This window comes from Tympanuchus pallidicinctus, unplaced genomic scaffold, assembly GCF_026119805.1.
Source record: "Tympanuchus pallidicinctus isolate F22 unplaced genomic scaffold, pur_lepc_1.0 scaffold2, whole genome shotgun sequence".
Lineage (NCBI taxonomy): Eukaryota > Metazoa > Chordata > Aves > Galliformes > Phasianidae > Tympanuchus > Tympanuchus pallidicinctus.
Genome location: NW_026294721.1, coordinates 1,838,978 through 1,863,268, shown reverse-complemented (window position 1 = coordinate 1,863,268; position 24,291 = coordinate 1,838,978). Strand labels below are relative to the sequence as shown.

General features: G+C 44.7%; 1 protein-coding gene across 2 annotated transcripts in view; it reads right to left on the bottom strand.

Moving 5' to 3' along the window:
- SLC4A11 (solute carrier family 4 member 11) overlaps positions 1 to 24,291 on the bottom strand; it is a 134,319-nt gene that overhangs the window by 95,564 nt on the left and 14,464 nt on the right. The gene's annotated exons all lie outside the window — the stretch shown is intronic.

Sequence of the window (24,291 nt, the reverse complement as noted above, 5' to 3'; positions counted from 1 at the left end):
GCAAGGGCTGATGGTAGAATGGCATGGATTGGAAAGGACCTCAGAAATCATATAGTTCCAACCCACTGCTGCAGGCAGGGTTACCAATTGCTAAACCAGACATCACCTCAGGCTGCCCAGGGCCCATCCATGGCCTTGGGCACCCACAGCTCTGGGCAGCACTGCTGGGGTCTCACCATTCTCTCATTGAAAATTTTCCCTCAACACCTAATACAAATCTCCCTTTAGTTTAAAGCCACCCCCCCCCCTTTCTCCTATCACTCTCAGACACATACAAAGTCACTCTTCCCTCCTGTTTATAAGCTCCCTTTAAATACTGGGAGGACACACAGATGTCTCCCCAGAGCCATCTCCAGGCTGAACACCCCCAGCCCTCAAGTGCATTCTTATGACCTCCTCCCAACAGCTTCCCATCACAGAGTCCTTTCCACCAAGTCACTTCTCTGCCCCTTCAGAACTCCCCCAGACACATCCCAACGAAGGTACATCTGAGCCCAAAGCAGACAGACAGGTTTCAAAAACAAACCCTTGGAGCACATCAAGCCTCTCTACAAAACCACACAACAAACACACACTTCCACAAGACGTAGAGCACTGCTCCCAGCCTACAACCTTTAAGAACAAAAGCAGGCAAACATTACTAATTATTTCTTCTCCCCCTCATTTGCTGCTATGTTGTTTCCTCACAACCAGAGCAAACCTCAATGCCTTTTGCCCCAAAACCCTCTCCCAGCAGCATCTGAGTGCCACCACCAGGAGCAAGGAAAGAAATCAGAACAGGGACTCAGCCAGGAGCCCTGAGGTGTGAACACCTGCAGGGAAAAAGCAGAGATTGAAACGTAATTCTTGTGCTGGAATAAAAGCAAGGTGGCAAATAGAGGACATTTGCACTGCCTCCAGAAGCATGTGAGGATAAATAGCAACACAATCACACGAGCTGGATGGTTTTACTGCTTCCCCACCTCTCCTTCCTTTAGGACAGTCAGAGTTCCCACCTTTTGATCACAGTCAGGAGACAACTGGGAAAAACTATGAAGTGGGCTGCTTTTCTAGAAATTAAAGTCTACTGTATTCCATAGACTTACAGCTCTTCCCTCCAGCCCCATAGCAGTGAATCATAGGATGGCCTGGGTTGAAAAGTACCATAATGATCACCTAGTTTCAACCCCCTGCTATGTGCAGAGTCCACCATGAAGACATCAAGACTTGAGTCAGCCAGACTGGTGGGGGAAAGGAACAGGTTTGGAGAATTCCTTCAAGACATCCTACAGACACAAAGCCAACTGTGGGCAACTGAGCCCAGTGTTCTTTGTCTTTTACACCTCAGATCTAACCATACCTCACCAGGATGAAGAATTATCTAACAGCATATATCCCTTCCTAGAAATATTACCCCACCACCAGCACAGCTTTCTGGACAATGAACACAGATATCAGCTTATCTGATTTGATGTGTGGCACCACAGAAGATATCAGATACCTCCTGTCTGGCGCTATCTGGTCCATCCCAATGGCTCCAACCCTACTCTATGCCAGTAGACTCCACCAGCCCAGCTAAGCAGAGTCACCCACAGGGAGCATGATCCAAGGAGCAGAAATTAAATCCAACCCTGAGCCTAAATGAGAAAATAACTTCATGCAAAGACAACTTCCCTTCAAAGTGAATGCTTGTTTTCCTCGTAGCAAGGTTATTTTTCCCCTCAAACATCCAATTGGCTTTGAGAAGCTCTTTGTTCCAAGGCTGGTTTGGGACTGCATTCAGTCCTGACAGATATTGGGCATCTTTCCTTTTTAGTGAGACACTTCCACCAACACCATGGCTTTTGTGGTGGGCTAGCACCAGAGACTGTGAGAGTTTGGAGCCTAGAAAAAAAGGCTAAGTGGGATCCAAGCATTGCAGATTCCTATCAAGTACCCATGCATGAAATGGTGCTGGGATTTCCATGCCTGCAACACAGCCAAGACTTTTCATTAAAAGAAAAAGAAACATCAAAAATTGCTCATGGGATCAAAATAAGTAGTAAACTAAGTACAATCATAAACTGCAGTTTGTGTTGGTTTATCCTGTTTTAATCACACCCTGAACCCCTTCAATCCCTCCTGAAAGGCAAACTGAAGTGAAACAAGCTGCTTTGCACCAAGCTCCAATGGCACAGCCTGGTCTGACCCCAGCTGCAGGAGAGCAGCTGTGCTTGCAGGACCATGCAATAAATGCTGCAGCACAGCAGAGGGAGCACAGGGTCCTGCTGGAAGACCCTCTAGGGGAGCAGCAGCAAGATAACATCTCCCTTTTTAACACCTTGATGATGAGGATTTCAGCATCTATCCCAGTGACTCCTCCAGAACCCTTCAGTCTCACCCTTGGAGCTGAACACCACAAATTGCAATCACAGCACTCAGGATCCCATTGAAGGACACATGTTGGAAATCGCTCTTGCACAATGGTGTGCAGAGATCTATGTTGGGTTGGGGCCCCAGATTTGCTGTGGGAAATCAAGGGGATTCAATATCAGAGGCCAAGGTGACAAGTGGTCTTGCAGGTTGAGACACCAGAGCAAGTTGTCTGGCTGTGATCGTCATTTCATGCCTGGACCAACTGGCAACAAAAGCAAGCAAGCAAATTTTAGGCAGGACTGAACTGGTCTCTCCAGATGCAAAGGTGCACAACTCAAGTCACCCTGTAAGAGCCAAATCTTTTGCTCTTAGGGTTGTTCTCCCCACCACCACCCAAGGGTTACTCATCCAAACTGGATATAAGACTTCAGAAGTGGCCACAGAAAGGTAACTCAAGAAGAGGCATGAAAGCAGCACATTACTTATTCCTTCATCTCCCTCCTGCAGATCTGTTTTTCTACAGCTTCCCAAGCCCCTCAGCTCTACAGGTTCTGGAGCTCCACAGGGCAGCAAGGAACAGAGCTGGCACCCAGCCAGAGAGTTGCTGGGAAGGGCAGGCTCCTGGAGTGCAGATTGCACCCAGATGCCCATTTCCTCCTGGCTCTGGTAGGAGCTGGAGAAAGCAGCCAGCCTCTCCAGCATGCTCTGCCAGAGGCAGAAACTCCTTGGCAGAAGTCAAGCCAGCATGCCCCTTGTATTAGGGCCAGCACCATGCATTCAACTTACATTGCCACCGATTGCAGGGAGATGCGAGCAGGATCAAGCCATCAAAGATCACAAATGTATTTACTGCAGTGCTTATCCTAAAGACAACTCCCTCCACAGGTCCCAAGATATACATCCTTCAGATTGAGGAAAGTGCTCTCACCTTTGGAGCACGCTGAAGATTTCTTGTTCTCTTTGGAGGAGTGCTCCAGCTAAGCCTCATCACTACAGGATGAGAAGGGATAAAGATTCCCTTAAGAAGCCTGGATGATCCTGTAAACATGAATGTCCATCTGCCAGTAGAGCTAGGGCCAATGATGCTGGGCACTGCAACCCTAAAATGTGGTTCATGCAGTGGACATTAACATCACCAGGCTTCTGACTATGCTGGTAAGCAGAACAAATCCTCTTCTCCTTGCCTGGAGGCATAAGGGCCAAAACACTGACTAGGATCTACTTGGCCATACCTGAAAACTGGCTGATCACAGAGTGAGAAAAGCACCCCTTGTTCTCATGAATGGGGGACGCTCAGGTCTTCCCCACCACAGGGACATTAGAGATGGGAATCTCTTTCCAGGCTTTTCCCTAGGAAAATGTCAAGAAAGAACCTAACCTATGATTCTAAAGCTTAACCTAATCCTTAATCCACACCTTGGAGTCCTGCCTCACACCAAACACCATCTCAAGATGTGGTTTAGTGGCAGGTGCACAATTGGACAAGATGATCTTGGAGATCTTTTCCAACCTTGGTGATGCAATGATTTTAAGTCATTCTATCTCTTATAGGAAGGCTGAAGAGCAATAGGCAGGAAGACTCAATATGGCAAAGGAAAGCATAAGCAGAGCAGCTCAAAAAAGGCACAATAGCATGTGAACTTGCACAATTTCGTGCCCCTACAGTTGTGGTTTGTTCTCCAGCACCTGAACACAACCTGCTTGAGAGAAGGGCTGAAGCCAGAGTTTGAAGCAATGTTGCTCGAGGCTAATCCAGAGAACAGTGCTTTTAAGGGAGTGTGGCACCGAGGTTCAGCTCCTACCAGCAAGCGAAGCTCCAATCACCCACTTCAACAGAGTGTCAGTTTTAGCTCTCTGTAGCAATTAGAGGGACCTCTCCAAGAGCTTGTCAAAGCACACTGTAGCTTATTAACAACAACACACCACATCTCTAACATTGCTCTTCAGGCTTCATAGCAGACCAGGGACTGGGAGCAATTACCAGCAGGGAACTTCACCAGGTAGCACCTCACCTTCCTGCATATGCCTGAGCACTGGCACATCTCATCACTATAGGGCACAGCATGCACTGGCACAGCAGGATAGCTGAGCTCCAGCCACTGCAGCTGCAGATTACAATATGGAAAAAGATGTTTTTCAGCTCTTTGCTTTCTATGCAGAGATGATCATGAGGAAAAAGGATAGCCTCACAAGATGCTACAGCTATGTAATGAGCTCTGTTAGCCTAAATAGGTCCCAGACAGAGATAAACACACAAATGCACAGAGCTGCATCTGAATAGCTGAGATCAGCCTCAGAGCATTAAAAGATCTTTGATTCCAGTAGAGAAGACACTTGCCAGCCTTTTTTTTTTTTGTGCAGTGCAAAGAAAAAACCTCTCAGTAACCAGTCCAGACACAGAGAACCCACCCTCCCTTTTGCATTCAGCAGCAACTCAGTGTGAATCTTCTCACAGCTGCTGGAGGCAACAGGCTGGCAATAAGGATAGGTTAGTTATTTTCATGGCTAATGGATTTAGAAATAAGTGATGGTCCTTACCCAAGACTCAGCCAAACATGTCGTGAAGCTCAAAGGACAGACAAGAGCAGCAGATCCAGATGATGCCATATAGAGAAATAAAGAATGATACAACCGAAGGCAACAGATAAACAAGGACACTCAGCAACATCTAAAGGTTTAATTGAGGAATAACCTTCGATCTCAGCTATGCACACCAGCAAAGCCCCTTGCCTAATATCCACTTAGCTCACACTATATTCACAGATGTAAATATATACCCGAAATCTTCATGACCAAGAAGGGAAGGGCACCAAGGATCGGTTTAATACCAAGCAATAGCATGCAGGAAGCAGAGGAGAAGAACACAAGACAAACGAAGACCAGCATTTCCTGGCCAAAGCCATTTCTTGCAGACTCAGCAGCAGGTTCATGAGGACTTGCATGGAGGAACTAAAGCCAGCTTTAAACAGTCTAAAAACCCCACTTCTGACAGAAGAAAGGATCATATGCTGCGATGCGGTTCTGAGGATTCTTCACACTTTGGGATAACAACTTTCATCTCCATGAGCAGATACAATTGCTGGCAGCAAACACACAAGAACAGAAAAAACCTCAAGTTCCACAACAGGCTTCAAAGCCCAGTAGTGTTTTACTTGCTGCTAAAACAGATTCACAGTTTGCTATGCTTGTTTAATTTAATTTGAGTTGCATGAAAAGCCTCTTGCTTCTCCTTGAGGTGCCGCCCTCCCAGCAGCATACAAGTAGCATGCACTCATTTTCTGCCTTCTGTGATTATGATTCAGCACCCCCAGTTTTGGCACTGCACAGATTGGAGTCAGGATTGGGTACTTGGGCAGACAGTGCAATAGAAGAGCTGTTAAGCTTGCCAAATGCAAGTAGCCAGCAGAGGGTTTGAGCTGAGAACATGAAAGCTGGGAAAGATCTCTAAGGTCATCAAGTCCAACTGCCTACCTACCACCAGTATTGTCTACTAAACCCTCTCAGCCACATCTCCATGATTCTTGAGTACCTCCAGGGATGGCGACTCCACCACTCACTCCCTGGGCAGCCTGTGCCAGTGCATTACCACTCTCTGGGAGAAGGAATTTTTTCCATATATCCAAACTGACCCTCCCCAGCACAACTTGAGGCCATCACCTGTCATCCTATTACTGTTCCTTGGCCTTGACCTCTGCCTCTCACAGACAGAAGGTTTGGGTTGTGCTGTGTGGATCCAGAGTTTGGACTTGCAATATTCTATGACTGCGTACTCATGGATTTTTGCACCTGCTCACATTTGTGAGCTATCAGTTCAACAGAACATCAATTCTCGACAAGACTCCTGTCCTTTAAATACAATAAAAGGGAGCTGGAAGCTAACAGCACCACAAGCCAGCAGGGGAATGACGCTATGGAAGATAACTCTTATCAGAAAGGGAACACGGATAAGTATTTACACCTGGTCCCTATTGGAAAATTGGGGAGCCTCTTGGCCAACCAAATACGGTATTTCATGGTGATCTGGAGACCCCAACAGCTCTAGCTTTGTGTTTTAACAATGTGTTTTCACAGAGATGATCAGATTAAGCCAAGCTAATTAGCAAGTTAACTCTCACCCCTGGACAGTTCAATAGGCAGCTTTACATCCCCACCACCAACACAAACACAGCTTCCAGGCTGCAATTAAGAAACAAGGGGATCCATTTTTTTCCCCCCCACTGTTAAGAAAAAGCCCCCACCACAGGAGCTACTAAGGCACCTCAATTGCACTGTTAGCTGTTAAAAGAGTTTTGTCCTATTAAAATTTGTCTGGAATACAAATAATCAAACGTAGAGCTGTATGGCTTGCAGTTCCTTCTTTCTGCTAGGGAATGAAGGTGCTCTTTGGTCACCTACAGGACAGGCACATAAGGAGGTGCCAGCTTCAGCCCTGAGCAGTCAGGTAGAATTGACATCCTTTAAACGTTGGTTGTGTTTTAACTAAAACCTAACTCTATTCCAGCCCTATAAATGTAGAATATAATTCTCCCATTTACAAGTGAGACTTTCAGAGCTAATTAGAGCATGAAAGCAGTAGTGGGATGTACACATACTAAAGTACAGATGGTTAAAATTGTGCTCTTGTTACTCAAAAGCTTAAATCCTTTGCTGATGACCTGGGCCATAACAGACGACAGAAGCCACTGCCTGAAGATACAGCCACAGCTTTGCCTTATTTCCACACACAGGTAGGAAAAGTGGATGCAGAGGGACCATCACCTACTGTGGTGATTTAAGATGCCTGTACAGTCCTTGCCACCACTCCAGCATAAGCACTAGTTGCGCCTCTCAACAGCAGATTCAAGATTTTGTAATCTAACTCCCATACAAAGTTACCCTCTCTACTGCCAGAATAAACAAAACCAAGCTCTTCTGATGTTAAAAAGCCCAGCTGACCCAAATATGCGAGCTATTAGATAGCATTTGTTCTTTAAAACTAGTTTAGACCAGTAGCATTCCCACTGCTTGGAGAACTGGATAAATAAAGCCCTTAATGCCATTAGGGAGCAGCTCAGCAACAGTAAGTTTCTGCATTGAATGCTATACATTAATGCCATCAAGGCCTTGTCTTTCTATGAACAGTGACAAAGCCAAGAAGAAAAGAAAATAGTTACTTGCAATGACTGTAGAACTCTTCCATGTTCTTACACAGCTGTACAGTTCTGCACAGTTGCAGAAGAGAACTTCTGGTTGTTAATGCAAATGGTCACACTGCATCTTGGTGCTAGCTGCAGTCAGCTCAAAGCTCTGTTTTGGTAGGTTTTCATCTCCCCCTTCCACGAGCTGCCACATATTTCCATTTTCCATAGGAAAATGTCCTCATTCTCAAGAACACATACCATCCTTCACATGATTAAGGTTGCTTTACACAACCCTTCATAAGAGCTCTGAAATGTGGTGTTATCTGAAGCCTTCTACCTTTCTTTTCAGTCTTTGTAAGGCAGAAGGAAAAGATTTAAGCATCTAGTAACCAAACACTACACTTGAAGTCACCAGGCAGTCTACAATGAGCTCGAGGAGAAGCTCTTCCATGAAAACTTCCAGGCAGACTGATAGACTTGCATGTTTTACATCATCTCTTTCGTGGGTTACATTTGTCCTGTTCATAATCAAACAGCTTAATATTAACAACCAGAATCTTAAGTAACAGAGCTCCGTTGCTTAGCATTAAACGTTGGGCAGGTAGACTCAAAGCCTGCAATTGGAAGCACTCACTCTACCACTGTTGGCAGAACCAAACAGGATCCTCAGAGCAAACAAAATGATTTCTCAGAAAACTGACCTGTGACGAAAGCAATTGTGGATAGGCTTCAAGACAGGGAAACTGGAAAAGAAGAGAATAAATCCAAGCAAGGTAATTTTGGCTGACTAGCAGGAAAGTTTTCGATGAGGAAGCCAGTTAGCCTGCACTCTACCTATCTTCTCCCAGGAGATTATTATTCCTGCACAAACTGGAAAGCTGAAAGGCTGCCATATAGCAAAAAAGCTTTTTTTTTTTTTTTTTGAACAGCAGAGTTGGAAGGAAAACAATTAGTTCTTATCTCTGAATTCAGTGTCTTACCTCAAGTTCTGTGCCAGAATATAAAGTTACCTCCTCGTGACAGGAAAGATCTTGGCAACTAATGGGATGCAAGATACTCACTGTAGGATTCCTCTCTGAACCTGGAGCCTGCACACTATATAGCCATGCTCAGATGCACAAACACTTCAAGACAAGTTCAAATTTTGCCAATAACAGCTTTTCTTACTTAATCAAGAGTCTGTAACCCATCCAGATTGTTTCAACACTTCACCAATGTGAATGGGCACATTCAGCTCCAGTGCACAACACTCAACCTACAAAATGTCTGGCCAAGGTTGAAAGCCACAACCTGTTTCTGGGACCCTACCACTTACTTTTGATTTAAGATAATTCAGCCATGCTCTAAAATTTTCCCTGCTCTTGCCTCATTCTTCACGTGAGATTGCAGAATCAAGCTTTATGCACCCAATTGGCCCTTATTTTGTTTGAGAGCTGTATTCAGAAACATTCACCGTGATAGACACACATACATCAAGTTGCAGAGCCTGTTGTACAGACAGCTGCAATTACGACACTTATCCTCCATCCTTTGCTTCCAGATTTTTTGGGTATCCTAGCTGAAAGATAATTAATAGACTCTGAAAGCCACCTACAGAAGTGCTGGCACACCACCATCCATTCAGATGGCTTCCTCCTGCAGACAGACTGGCTCCTGGCTGGGGATCCTCAGGAAGTAGATAGAAAAGATTGAAATTAAGGCTGAGAGTAGCCTGAGAGTAATTTCCTCCTCTGGGGAGCTCCCACATGCCCTGCCCTTTTACCAGCAAGCAAGAAGGTCCTGAAGTCCAAGGATGTAGCAAGTGATTACACTGAGAGCTTGAATAAAACATCTGGAAAACAACTCCTTTGCAGCAAGACACCATATGGCCACCCAAAACCAAGAAAAGTTCACAAGATTTCAACCAGTTTGAAGTAGCCACAAAGATCAGCCCATAGGCTTTATGTCATTTCTGATCTATCAGCACCAGGACAGCCAGATCTAGAGCTCTGCTTACAGACAAAGAATTTTCCCATCCACTGCCTTTCACATTAGATACAAAACTACATTTGCCCTCTGACTGAATTACCCAATATTGTTGGTAGACTGAAGGGTTTACTCAGTCAAATACTGGAGAGAAATCACATGCGTTCAACCTTCTGAAGGCTTATAGAACCTGAGAACAATTCTACAGACAGATATAAAGGCACACAGCTAGATTCAACAGAATGTTTTTACAGCCTGGGAAACCAGAAACTGGGTTGATTTCAGAAAGTTTTGAGTTGAGAGCCAGAAACAGCTCCTCTATTCACAGTATTTCTTTTCTCCTGAAAACCTGCTTGTCACTTCTTGGCTTTTCTCCAAGCAAGTGTCATTGTTTTGTCTCTGAATATGGAGATCTTGAACTAGAGGTCAGCTTGGAACCAAATGAGGATTAGGGTCATTGAGTTGACATAATTTAATCAACTAATGCACAATACCTGCTGTACAGAAGATGTCCTTACGTGAACAAATTTACTGTAATTTATTTGTATTCTAGTCTTCAGAGGAAGAAGAACAGTGATTCCTCTCCAAATGCAGCAAGTGACCTCCCATCCCCTTCTAGGTACTTAATATGTCAATGCACAAGAGACCTCAAACAAATAACCTCTCCCAAGCAGTAATATTACAGATGTATTTGCCTTCATATCAATGTGCCAAGCACATCCATTAAGAAACTAGCAGGGCTCTTCTCCAAAGCACTGTAAGCACGTTTATTTCAGAAGCAGTATACACATTATCTCCTTGGCCATACAATTATTACAACAATCAACACAAGCTTTATTCCCTCAAATCTCTCATTTTCAGCCCAAGCTACAAAAAAGTTCTGTACTGCTGTCAGCTGGTGAAAACAGAAGGAAGCAAATCAAGGCAGCACTGAGTGAGGATGACTTGGGTACATTGCTACTCTTGCACAGTTCTCTTTTCAGCTTAGAGACATAAAAGCAGATACCTACAGTGCATCTGAATAGAGGTCCTCCCTGCCATTACAAGAATTTTGACTATATACTAGAAAAGGAAACAGCAGTTAACTCCATCCATCTTCTGCCAGTAAGTGCCCCAGGGCTCCCTTAGCTTGCTCAGGCTATTTTAATGATTGCTACCTGAATTATCATGGTCAACATACTTTACTATACTCTGAGGAAATGCTATGAACATCACTAAGCACCGGGAGCCCAGTTGGGATCATAATTTGTTGAACAATATCTCCCCAGGCCTCTTGCCTCTTCCTGAGTATAGAGGAGTCAGAGTACAATAGTTTGGGACTAAGATGCCCATCCAGTTATAAATTAAGTGCTCTTGTTAGCACTATACAGAGATCCTCACTGAAGGGTTGACCCAAGCTTGCTATCCACCTCCAAACAGCCCACGTACACATTGTCTCTCTGGTTTCTGTAATCCAGCAGCAGATGGAGAAGCTATTGAAGTCCAGATTTGTGCCTTTCCACACCAGAGTCACGCTGGCTCTGTCTCAGTACAAAAAAAAATTGCTGTAGGTTTGAAACTCTACCAAAAAAAAGCAGGTAAATTACATCTGACAGTCCTTGAGAAATTCAAAGCCTGTTGTCTTGTCCTTTATTGCCCAAGCTGAGCTCCAGCTCACAATTGTTTAACAACTGGCAGCCGATGTTAGTGCACATCAGGCTTATCACTGCCTAGATCTAGTGTGGATTGAGTCAGACTGTTTTCAACTGCACTCATGAAAGACACCGAAGTCACTAAATAGCACTGTCCCAATTCTAAACAGCATATTCAAGTGCTGAGAATACCATCCTAGCCAGATTCAAGGCAATTATCTGTCTTTCTGAAAGATGAGGTAAGTCATCCTCTTCATTTCCACCAGAAATGCTGAGGTCATCAACAAGCAATAGAAACTGTGGGGAAGTAGTTCAGCAAGTCCTGTGAAAAACTTAAGGAAGATTAGTAATAATTGGAGAAGAGATCAGGATGTAGACAGAAAAGCCCATCTTACACCACCCATACACAGTGCTTCTGGCAGTACTTCCTCCAAAGACACTGTGTTCATGTTTTGGTCCTGCAGAGAAAAGTAGGCAAACCCTGGGCCACTCTTACTGCTGATATTTTTGAACATAAGGGGAATTGTTGGGGATGTTTACAGGGCAAAGCAAAACTGTCTTTTCAGCTCTTTTCGTGGACCAACAAAATCTGCATCCAGTAAAGCACCCTAGTTGCCAAACAACAACAACAAAAAAAACACAACAACAACCACCACCAGCAGATACCTAGGAGAGAGCTTTAGCACCAGCAGAGCAGTCTGGGAAGAGCTCACAGGACATCCTGAGCCTCCTACAGGTCTGACAACCAAGGCCTTCCAGTGTTAGAGATGGGTCTCCACACTTCACAGCCTACAGCACCTTCCAAAGAAGGGGTCATCACTCTTTGATGCTACCTGTGCTTCAGCACCTCCAAAATCCTGCAACATGGAAACTCTTCTTGTGACAGTATGCTTTGTGAACCAATATTCACACTCCTTTAATTCCCACCTTTGTTCAGTTTCTTTAGTGACTGCCTCCAACTTAGAAGTTAATTACTCACTATTCCTTGCACACAACCCATTTTTTAAGGCTCTTTTTTGCCTTTCTGCTCCCACCACCAACGCCTACAGCTGCTGGAGGGGCAAGCACAGGCACCACTGCATTTTGGAGCACTGTATGTTAAGGTAGACAAGCCAGGTTCACAGAACAAAGGGAGCAAAAAGATGAAGACACTTTCCCTGGACTCCAAGAGATAAGTGCTTTTCTTCCCCTATCATCTGGTAAGCCACAAATTTTTCACTCCATTTCCAAGAAGCCCAAAGTCACAGAAAGATCATACCATAGGAAGCCATTCAGATCTCCAGTAGCTTTGAAAAAGAAGTAGCCATAGCCTGAAAGAACACAACTTTGATTAGCAGAGGTATGCTAAAGCAAGCTGGGCTCAGTAACACATCCCCATTCCAGTTCCCTTTGTGATCTGTCCTCCAGTAATAATTCTGGACACAGGTTTGATGAAGCCTGACCTGGTTAACAGTTGTAAATGGCAGAAATATAGAACCAGAAGGTTGAGATGATAAGTAGTTGTCCACTGATTATCCTAACAGAATAGTTACTACTAACACGAGACTTCCAGAAATTGGGTTATTGTTGAGGCAGTAGCACCTGTGCCCCAACGTGAGGTGATTTGCACAGCAACCACAGCAGTTTGGTAACATTTTTTGGAAAGGTACAAAACATGGCAGCCCACATGAACAGAACTGAGAACTCTGGGGGAAGCAACTGAGGAGCTTTGAAGTGGCTTTCTTCAGATAAACGTTTCCCAGTCACGTTGACATGCATACAACCACGCAACCTTCCCTAGTAACAGGCTGTGCATACGAGTAGGTTCCCAACACAAGAATCAACAAGTTTTCCCACACTATACATTCCCCTAACTTTACAGCATGAGCTTGTATGTGTGCTGGAACAAGTGGTCTGTCTACTGCTAGACTGTTATGCTAATGGAAGATGAGTACTGTGTCCTACCAATGGCTGGAGATGTGTACCCAAGAGACCCGAAGGCTGCCAGGGGTCTTCTTAAGACTAGAATAATAGAATCATAGAATATCCCAAGTTGGAAGGGACTCACAAGGAGCAATCAGAAGTTGTGCTTGATATCTCAAGAACACTGTTTGTTGGTGCAACCTCAAAAAGGCTAAAAGCAACCCTTTTCTGTACACATCCTTCAGAACCAGTTCTGAAAACTGGAAGTTCACAACACATCTGAGACCAGCAGGGTATGAGCGGGCTCTGAGTACTCCTCACCACCAATGCTCCTGAGAGATGTTGAGGGTTGTGAACGCCAGACACTGGCAACACTGGCTGCTTCTCTCTTTGCTGTGCTCTGGAGAATGAATGAAGCTCTGACTCCCATAGGGTTGCTACAGGACAAGCTCAGGAGCTCTCCAGGGTATCCTTAGAGCCCTCCTCCCTCTTGCTTCACATGCATAGAGAGCAAAGCATCCCTGACCACATCCCAGCACTTATCTAACCTATAGGGCATTCACCACACAGATACACTCAATTTCCTATATTCAAGCAGTATTGAGCGCTAATAATGAGTTATGAAGTAACAGCAGTCACCTTGCACTAGTAGAAGCTTTCACCATTTGCTTCACAGCGCACTCAAGACTTCTCCTTCAAAGGGGAAGGCAGAAAGACACCAATCAAGCAGACTATCTCAGGCTGGCTTTGCCTCCAGCCTATCCACTTGAGGCCAATACCATTTACCACTCCCACCATCCCCATCCTGCCACTGCGGAGGAGGCAGCCCACAACCACAACCCACCACCTTGCAGCCACTTCACCTCCAGCAGACTCATCTCTTCATCTCAGCTTAAAGGGATGAAGGAGTTGTTCCCCTTCCACACCAGTCAAAATACAGACACCCTTTCCAACCTTTGTTCTAAGACCATCAAATCCAACCACCAACCCATTCCCACTATCTCCCTCAGTTCTTTAACACCTCCAGGGAGGGTAACTCCATTGTTCCCCTGGGCAGCCTACTCCAATGTCTGGTCGCTCTTTCTGGGAAGAAACTTTTCTTTATATCCAACTTGATCCTTCCCTGGCACAACTTAAGGCCATTACAAGAGTTACACAGGGCCAGGCTGCATCGCTCTTCCAAAGGCAGCTAAGAAAGAGGTGCAGGAAGGACACCTTCCCCCACCTCTAGAAGCAGCTCAAGGGGAAGTTCCTTGCTCAACAGCTTCCTGGCCATGCAGGGGGAAGTTGTTTGTGCTGTCAGCCCTGGCCAGGGGAATGCTACAGCATTTTGGTTCAGCTTGCATTAATTACCCATGGCAGGAATAGCTCCAGGGCTGTCATGCAGCAAAGCAAAGCCATGAGAGTGGTAAGAACACTCGAAAGAGTGACTAGGACTTTCAGCATCTCCTGGGGAGGAGTCCCAGCTGCTTTTCACTCCTCTTCTAGCCTCAAAGAAAAAATGGTTGGAAACAGAGCCATAGAGATACAGTAGCTTGCCTGGGTTCAAGATGTGAATAGAAAAGCGAGAGCAAAGCTTCACACCACTCTATGCCACACATGCATCTGGGTGATCCTTCCCCAAATCCTCACACAGATAAGGCTCAACTCCCCTCATCTCTGCCCTTTACCACTCACAGAGCGACTGCTGCTGGGACGAGGCCCATCTCTGCCAGCAGCAGCAGGGAAGAAAGCCACAGCTGAGAACAGCACATTTCACTTGGAGCCTCCTGGCCTCTAGGGGGCAAAAAAAAAAAAAAAAAAAAAAAAAAAAGATTAAAAAAAATAAATCAGGAATTGTGTGCAAGAAGTGCTGTGTTTTATTACTGAATGAGTTGGTCCATAAGGCAGATCCCAATTAAGGATGTCACTTCTGAATGCCACAATATTCCCAGTGCAAATACAGCCTGCTCACATCATTCAGTTCTTAGAAATATTGAGGCATGAGGCATGGGAGGGTTTTTGAGGGTTACTCTCTAGGTTTTCAGCCATCCAGACAAAGGCAGAGGCACACAAAGCTCTTATATCTGCTGCTCTTTAAGTGCGTAGATCTGTAATAGGCTTTCTTTAGCTGCCCAAAAAATAGTTTGGGCAAGATCTCTGAGAGATACTTGAGATAAAAGAAGCCTAAGCAGGCGTAGACAGAAGCAAGAGCTCTGCAGCTCTGCCATCAATTCCTCTTCATTCAAAACCACTCTATGTATATAGCTCAGGTTTTGGAGCCTTCAACCCAACAGCAAAGCATGATGCCTCTTGGGCTTCTCCTTTTCTCTTGCACAACCAGGGCCACCTATGGACTTAGTGATCTCAGCGGTCTTCCCAACCTTAATGAATCTGTGACTGTGTGTTACACCCAGCTCCCTCTAGCCACACCATCCTGACATGCGTCCTTACTCCCAAGGTAGAAGGTGGCCAAAGCCAAGGCATGCACAGCAATTTCAATAGGCATCTGGACTTTAATGCACACTGTGGCAAGGCCACACATGATAAACATCTTGAATTTGTCAAAACGGACTTGAATACAACTGAAAAAAAAAAAACATAATAGTTAAATATAAGGAGAAACATAAGAGTTTCTCCTTATAAAGAGGCACCCTGCAGTACCCCAAAAAAGTCACCATTTAGCAAATGGATTTCCACTTTTCTCCCAATGTGGTCAACTCTTCTGTGCCAGACTGTTTTTGTGCTACAAAGTTAACTCTTCCAGACAAAAGAGGGAACAGTGAGTGGGTTATGACTTCCTTCTGTTAAGTCATTTAACAAGAAAGGAAACCCCAGCAGAATACACAGCACAGCATGTCCTGCTTTGTCCCACACCGTAGGATTCCTGTTCTACACATCTTGAATTTGACTGAATTCAATTGCAGAGCTCTGCTTCCCCCCCCCCCCCCCCTCTCTTCAGAGAGCTGACACGTCCCAGCATGAGTGCCTTTGAGTGTCAGGAGGCCTTTCTGGGGATGTCATATTTCTACAGCCAGAAAAGCCATGAACAGTTTGCTGAGAACACCGACCACCATGCAACAACCAAGCTTTTATAAGGCAACCAAATGAGGTCCAGAATAGGTATGCATGGTCTACTCTGCTCAGTTCTGGCTAGCACTCCTCTTGGCTTTGCTCTGACATTTGTTGCTTCATAGCGAAGTCTCCTGTGACATTACACATGATTTCAACCTCTCAACCTTGCCAACCTCACACATCATTACCCCGGCCACTTCTCATGCCACCTCCACACCACTACCTTAGCCTACAGGCTCGCAGCAGGAGTTGGCCATCAAACCCATAACCAAGATGGCTTGACAAAAAGCTCTCTGAACTGGGCCTGAACTCTCAACATTTCAGATTGCAGATGAGTAAGTTCTGAATTTTTCACACACTCCAAGTTGAAAGTCCCTCAGATGCGAATCTGAACATTCAGCCAGAAAGAGTTGCCAGAGGCCAAGTTGAAAAGTCTCTCAGATCTACTTCAGATTGCCAAGCTGTGTGACCCAAGAGAGAGTCTAAAGAGATTAAACTCTGCGCCTCTGAAAAAGGGACATCCTGATTCTCACAGGGGATGTTTATCCCAGGGGTTAATTTCAGATTTATTTTTTTTTTGATTAGCAGAACTTACTCACATGGTAGACCTCAATTTTCTGCACGTTGCAAACCACCAGGACTTCTGCAAAGCTTTAATGCTTTTCTCCAAGAGACATACCTTTCATCTGAAAGTTCACTTGGCTTGAGAGAAATGCCATTGCCAAGAGGATGGAAGTACTGCTACCACATCTGGGTGTATTGGTTTCCTGAGAACATCCTGCAAGATGTACAACTCCTCCCTCTTCTACACCATGAAGGAGGAAGGCTCACAGGCAGAGCAAAGCATCTCAAAGCAGCCTCAGCACTGCTAAAGGAGAGGTGCAAATAGGCAAGAGAATAAGGAACACCTTTGGTTTACAGCAGTTCTCAAGCCACAGCACTGATGCCTTCTCTCTCAAAAGACCAGGGATCAGAAGGAAATGCCTACTCAAGGCAAAAGTCCCCAAAGTCCAGATGGCTGAGAATACCGAGGGACAGTTATTAAGATGGATTGGGATGGTTGTGGTTGGCAGGTTTTTGCTGCCTTTACCTGTGGGATGAACCAGATGTCAGCTACTCACAGGGAATTTCAGATACCCTGAATACAAACACTCTGTTCACAGTGTATGCAGAAATCAAGATGATATTAAGGCTGTTGAAGCTGTTTATGCCTCCCATCCACTCTTTTCCACATTGAAAGCACACTTGCAGATATTTCAGTCTATCACCCAGTACCATTTGTTTTATGAAGTTCTTACAGACAAAACAGGGTGGGTGTTGGCTTTTTCCCTCCATCTCCCTTTCTGCTTTTGCTACTATTTGCATAGAGTAGACAGATTGTATTTTTTTTTTCCCCACAAAAAGACAGCAAAAAAAATCCTATGACAAATTCATTTTTAAGCTGTTATTGCCAGATTGGCTCCTAGCTGGACTCCAGAGACAGCTAAACCTTTGTAATGCAGCATGTTTTTACCTGAGGCTGGGCTGCTTATCTGTTAGCCCAAAGTCAGATCAAGCAGACCTTGCTGACCCATATCAGAAGTCACTGAGCTGTTGGATGGCTGTCACCTGGGAAAGATGCTGCTTCATCTCACCCCATGGAAGCAAAGCAGTGCTCTTTGCTTCTAGACATTCAAGCAGCAGCTAAGGCTTCAAAAGCCATCAAAAACGATCAGAATTGAAAAGCTTAACCAGAACTGCAATTAAGCAAGAATCCAACAGTCAAAGCATTGTAAGGGTTACATGCATAGCCACGTTTCTATATCCAGTCTTTAAAACAGAGCTCGTTAAATACACATTGGAGACTGCATGCCCCACCCCACATCTGCTCCCAGCCACTGGAGCCATTCTATTAGCTGCTCTCCAAATTCATATTTCACGCTACAAGTGGTGGGTTGAACAGTCATCCAAGCAAGCAAATAAACACACATTCTTCTCCAACACACACAACTACCCGCCTCCATGGATACATACTTAAATACCAAAGCAGCCTACTCTTTAAGACTCCTCCAAAAACATGTCATTCTCACATTCTCTCATCTGCAAAGCAGGAGAGACCAAGTGACCATGGCACACTCATGACATTTTAATGCTCTCCAGTAAATCTTAATCCGCATGTGAATTTTAAGCCTGGGTCAGAGTTACCCAGGCCTCTGTTCCACCATCTGTGCAATGCTGCCCACATCGTGCTTCCCATTATTTCTGATGGAAGACAACAGTCCAGCATCAACACAAAGATCCACCTAGCCATTCATGGGGTGTAGGAAGACAATTTCTAAGTGAGCCTCAGCAGCCTGCTAATGGGCAGAATGCAGCTGGAATTTGTCTGAGTCACACATCTCCCCACTGCGAGCCACAGGACCTTGCGTACTTTTGCAAACCTTGTTCCATTAAAACACCTCACTTCTGCCCCAAAGGAGGATGCTCACCTTGCACAGACCCGCAGATCTCCAGAAAGCTTCTGCTGAACTTGAATTGCACAGCCTCATCAGTGGCATGGACAAAATAGAGAGCACAGTTTAGAACCAGTCAAGACACTGCAATGCTGAGGTCTTGGGTCGTGATGTTCTAAGCACACTCAGGTGACAGCATTGCTGCAGACTACTGACATTCAAAGGTGAAAAAAAGCTACCCCTACTTCTAAGCACTTGGACTTTAAGACAGACTTCAGTTCCCATCAGCTTTGTTTCAAGAGTCAAATGTCCATTGGTTCTCACTCCCAAAGAGCACTATACCAGTTCTTAAAGGAACTGATCTACTTCAGGGTCATCATAATTAACATGCCTCCTAGCTTCTAGGTGAGCTTCATGGACAGCAAGGGAGAAACACCTTAAGAAGCCTGCAAATGGTGAAAAAACAAATTCTATCTATGTAAGTAACCCATCTGTTTTCAAGGAGGAGAACACTGATACAGAAAAGCTACATTTCAAAAGACTGTGAACAATATACAGGAAACCCACAGCACACAGGGGATCCTGCAGAATCTGAACTGGAGGTTGCCTAGAGGAATAGGGGCATCTGGCAAGGACAGTTAAACTTCTCTGAGCTTGGGCTGATAGTTGGCCTCAGACATCAGAATTTAGTTTTGCAGGAAAGTTACAACTTACACGCGTCAGCAGAATTCATGTTTTCTACTAACAACAGATTGAGAAAGAGGAGAGGGACTTACAGCATCACAGTGCTCTCAAGGAGATCAGCACTGCAAGTCAATCCCACTTGAGATGGGGAAATCAGTAAGCACCAACACCAACATACAGGAATTAGTGCTGAATCTATGTATATATATATTTTAGCTTGCTAAAGGAATGAAAAAGCATTGCATTTTCAAAAAGGGAACAAAGGCAAGCTAACTAGATGTTAGTACCAGCTGTCAAAAAGAGGTTACAACCATGGGAATGAGGAAAAACAAACAAGATCTGTAACTGCTCCCACTCAGGGAGAAAGGAGCTGTCACCCACAGACACAACACTGATGAAACGAGGAGGATGCCAATTAGACTAGAACCTTGGTATTTAAAGAAATCCACCCTTCCTTCTGCCAAAAGGAGATCTGCCAAAGGAAAGGGGTTTGTGCTTGTTTAAAAGCAACTTGGGCATAACGAGTAGCATCCTCAGACAGCGAGTTTTTAAATCTGCATTTTGGCAGTTCTGGTTATAAGCCCTCATCTGCTAGAGGGGAGCACACAGATCAGTGTAGTTACAGCCCTCTCCTGCAGTGCATTTACCCAGCTCCAGTACACCATGTACTATTTAATATACCCACATAGAAGAGTCACAGACAAGAGCTACAGCTGAAAATTACTCAAGAAATACATCTACATCAATAGAAAATCTGCCTCAGGGAATTGGTGCTCATCATTTCTAGTTTCCTGTGCCTGTACTGGTCTTACTAGATAACTGTGTCACGCTTGGGTTGCCTAACTACCTACCAGACCCCCCTTTTTACTATTTTAGGTGCAATGACTCAAAAGCATCATTTTCATTTCCTGCTGACCACCAAAACTTCATTTCCTAAGAGTTACAATAGAATGTAGCGTCCATTCAGTACTTATGAGACAAAATGTTATTTAAATGCCACCCTCAAGGATGAAGAGAGTCATTTTTAGAAAATTTCAGGTAATTCAGCAGGGAAAACCACTGAAGTTTCTCAAACAAAAGTTTTCTCTTCCAAGTGCCTTGCCAGAAGAAGTATCTAAGATTTTCATCCCCTTTGAAAAGTCATGAAAGTCATGGGTTGACAACTGGACTTGGTGACCTGAACAGTGTTTTCCAACCTTCACAATTCTATGACTTTATGATGGAAGTCACATATACATTTAGACAGAACTCAGTAGGGAGCAATATCACTGCTCATCATACTTCCTTAGTCAACCTAAAAAGATCCTCATTATAGGAAAAAACTTGTCAGAAACAAGTGTTTAATGCACTGTCAGAGCTAACATCACAGAGGTCAGCTTTTTCTAGTCCTCTTAAGCTCATCCTACCCTGCTAACCTTAAACCCAGGAGGAAGCCTCAACTTCAGCACCTAAGCTTGCTGTACTTTGTGTCCCTACTTGTTTTCCCAAAGCATTAATTACTCCCAGTGCACAATACCTAAATGATGGCATAGCCCTTTAGAGGACAGAAAGGCTGAATCAACTCAACATTTCAAATGCACTGCTAGCAAGAAGTCCGACCTAAAGGCAGGCTTTTTGCACCACAAACACCTCTCTGGCTACACTACACTAATAAACACTGTCCATCTAAAATACAGATCAGCAAGTGTGCCAAAGGCGTCAGCAACACCTAGAGCAGACCTAAGACAGATGCTCATCACTATGCTTAAAGCCTGCTTGCTCTTGGTCTCTTTCCCAACTTAGTGAGATTACTCCAGCCCTACAGCAGCCCTGCAGAGCAGATAGCATCCTCAGCCCAGCCTATCTGGGATAGGCTGGATATCTGAGGATATCTGAGGATATCTGAAAAATAAGACTCAGCTGTAGGTCCACGAAGAGCTGGTGGCATAACAGCTTGAGTTTGAACACCGACAACGCTAGATCCAGGCATGTGCTCATCCAGCTCCAGGGCTGTATTTTTGGTGTTTTTTGAGAGCTAGCAATCAGGAGAACTGGCTATTTTACTTGTTAATCCCATTGCTTGTTACCATGGAGCTCTGTCATGAGTTCAGTGCTGATCGCCCACGCCATGCACCAAGGAACATTATCACAAGCAAGACCCTTCAAGGGCTTATCAGGGAGACACTGCCCACCCAAGATGCTAAGAGCAACTTCGTTTTGTCAGCAAATGTAGCTTGATTTATGAAGATATCAGGTAGAAAGGCACAAGCAGGGGAAGGCAAACTTCACTCATCTCTGCGCTTGGCTTCCATGTACATCCTAAGCTGCATAATAAAGACCAACAGCCCTAAAGGCCCAGTCCATCTATGAGTTGGACTGTATGAGATGTGTATGAGATGATGCACTTGCAAGAGGTAGGGCTCCACTTAACACAGTCAGTACACCCACACTCATGAACACCATTCACCATGCAGGCTCCCCAAGAAGCAGTCATGGCACTGAACTTGCTGGAGCTCGAGAAGCATTTGGACAACACCCTCAGACACACGGTCACATTTTTGGGTGGTCCCGTATGGAGCCAGGAGCTGGACTCTATGATCCTTATGGATCCCTTTTAATTCAGGATATTCCATGATTCTATATGCAAAGAACCAAAATTTCAGGAAGTGATGAGGGATACTTCTGATGGGGAGGAAAGCAGCCGAAGTGAGAGAGCCCAAGACCATACAAGATCACTCACTGACAAAATCCCAAGCCTAGCCCTGTTTGCAGCTCCATGCCCTGCTTTCCAGCATAAACCATTGTGTTCTCCTGGGAAAAGCAGTCAGTATTCACTGCTCAGAAAGGATTACACATCAGCACCTCTAAGTAAGGAAACAGGGCAGCAAAAAGTGGTCTTTCATATCAGGGTGGCTATAAGAAGGAAAGGAGCAGACTCATGAGCAGGTCTGTTGTAATAGGGCAAGGGGAAATTGTTTCAATCTAAAGGAGGAGAAATTTAGGCCGAATAAAAAGAAAAAGGTTGGTTGTTTTTTTTTTTTTTTTAATACAAGAAGGATGGTGAGGCAGTGGTGCAGGTTGCCCAGAGATGTGGTGGATGCCCCATCCCTGGAGACACTCAAGGTCAGGCTAGATGGAGCTGTAGGTGCCCCGTTCATTGCACAGCAGCTGGAAAAGACAGCCAGGATGGCCTTTAAATGTGCCTTCTAATTCCAAGGTTTCTATGTTTTTATGAAAGCCTTATCATAGAAGAGAATCTGAGCAGGGATCCCTCGTGCTCTCATAGAGCACTGAAAAGCAGCAAGAGCAGAAGGGGCTCCCTAGAATCCAAACATCAGATGAGCATCATAACAGCAGGTCGGTTCTACATTCTTCCCTCTTTCCTTCCAGACAAGGGCATATAACAAGGATCCTTTGAACTACTGAAGTTATTAACATGCCACAACCTTCATACAATTGCCAAACAGGAAAAATACTTGGAAAGCACACTGAGAAGGAATGTACCATACAACCCTACCCATGGCGGGCAGGCAACAAAAGCCCCAGAGCATTATGCACCTCCCCTTCCCCTCAGCCCCCCCCAAAATGAGGGCATGCAGCACTTCCAGCCAACACGAGTGCTTGCATTTCAGCCATTGCAGAGCTTGTGCACAGACACCAGATTGACAAAGGTCACTAACCTCTCACAGGAAACATCTCCATCGCAAGGCGCTCACTTTAACGGGTCAGACGAACACACTGCAAAGCTGACAGTAACAGAGAGGCCAAGGAGCAAGTCTCAAGAACCAGATTCTGGTGTAACACTGATAAAAGCACATTCAAAACAGTGAAGCCAGCCAAGTCTGGCCTTCCATTTAAAGAATCACTAGATCAACACCAGGCTTATTCCTTAAGATACAGACAGTAGGAGATGAAGTTTTTAAGAAGCTGCTGAATCACACCCATTCTTAAAAATAAATCAACTGTTAAAAGACGCGCAGCTCTAGAGATACGTATTCCTCATTGTCCTAATTACAAAGTTGGCTGAACGCAGCTCTTTGAAAAATGAAACATGGCTGTTGTCATGCTGTTTCAGCAGGGTGGTGTGTCACAGGAAGTTCTCCAGCAGACAATGTTCTTTCAGGGTCTGATTGTATATCTAAGGGAGGGCCACATGGCCCATGACCCCTGAAATGCATCCATTAAAGAAAATAGACTCGCAAGCACACAATCACTTCCATTTGTCTTTTGTGCTATTGTGGTAGATTCAAGAATACTGGGCTATTTAAACAGGAATTATGTGGGGTCTGTGGAGGTCTGTGCAAGAGTGTGGCAAGTCTGAATTCAATCCATCATGTTCTCAAGGGAATTCAGCAGGGCTCGATTTTTTTTTATTTTTATTTTTTAAGGGAGTCTTTTTAAAGAGATAATATTCCTTCCAAGACTGCATCTTTTGACAATATTATTAAGGCTGCCTAACCCTTCCCAGTACTGTTTTCAGTTGCTTATAAATTCACCAAGTCCCGGCTGTTCAAGATAGGGCTTTGCATGCTAGCCGGCTCTGCCTCAGGCAGAGTTGTTTTGGAACATGTGCATTCAACTGCTTCTCAGAAAGCAGCATGGGAATAAACACATTGTTTTGTTCAATTTCTGGTGACTTTTTTTTGAAAAGCCTTGGACCCATGATTTAGAACTGGGACTTTAATGAGCAGGGGCTAGCTTTTTGTGTCAAATTTAATTTTTGTCATCGCTGAAAGTCTAGGCAAATTATAAGCCTTTTGAGGGGAGCAGAAAAAGCAGCTAAATTGCATATGCTCAACAACCCTTAGACTTTAGGATTTAAGACTCGAGGATTTGGGCTCTGATGAGCAAAATTGGAAGCAGGTATGGGGCAGATGGGAGGTAATGAGGAGCTGGAGATGATTAAGAGCTGTAAGCTGTGGGAGATCTACTAAGAGGATGAGTGACCATAGAAGATTCGAAACCCAGGTTTGAGGCCAGTAGGCTTTGGAGATTGGGAAGACCAAAGGCTTGTATCAAGATGTTGGTCCTGACATAGCAAGAGATCATCTACAGGCTCTACCACTGGATATGCCTCTGTCTTGAGGGAACCTCATTTCACTTCTTTTTTAACATAAAACCATTTGAGTTGCATCCCTTGAAGATTACCTTGCCCAACACCCATGCAGTGAACAGCAACACCCACAGCTC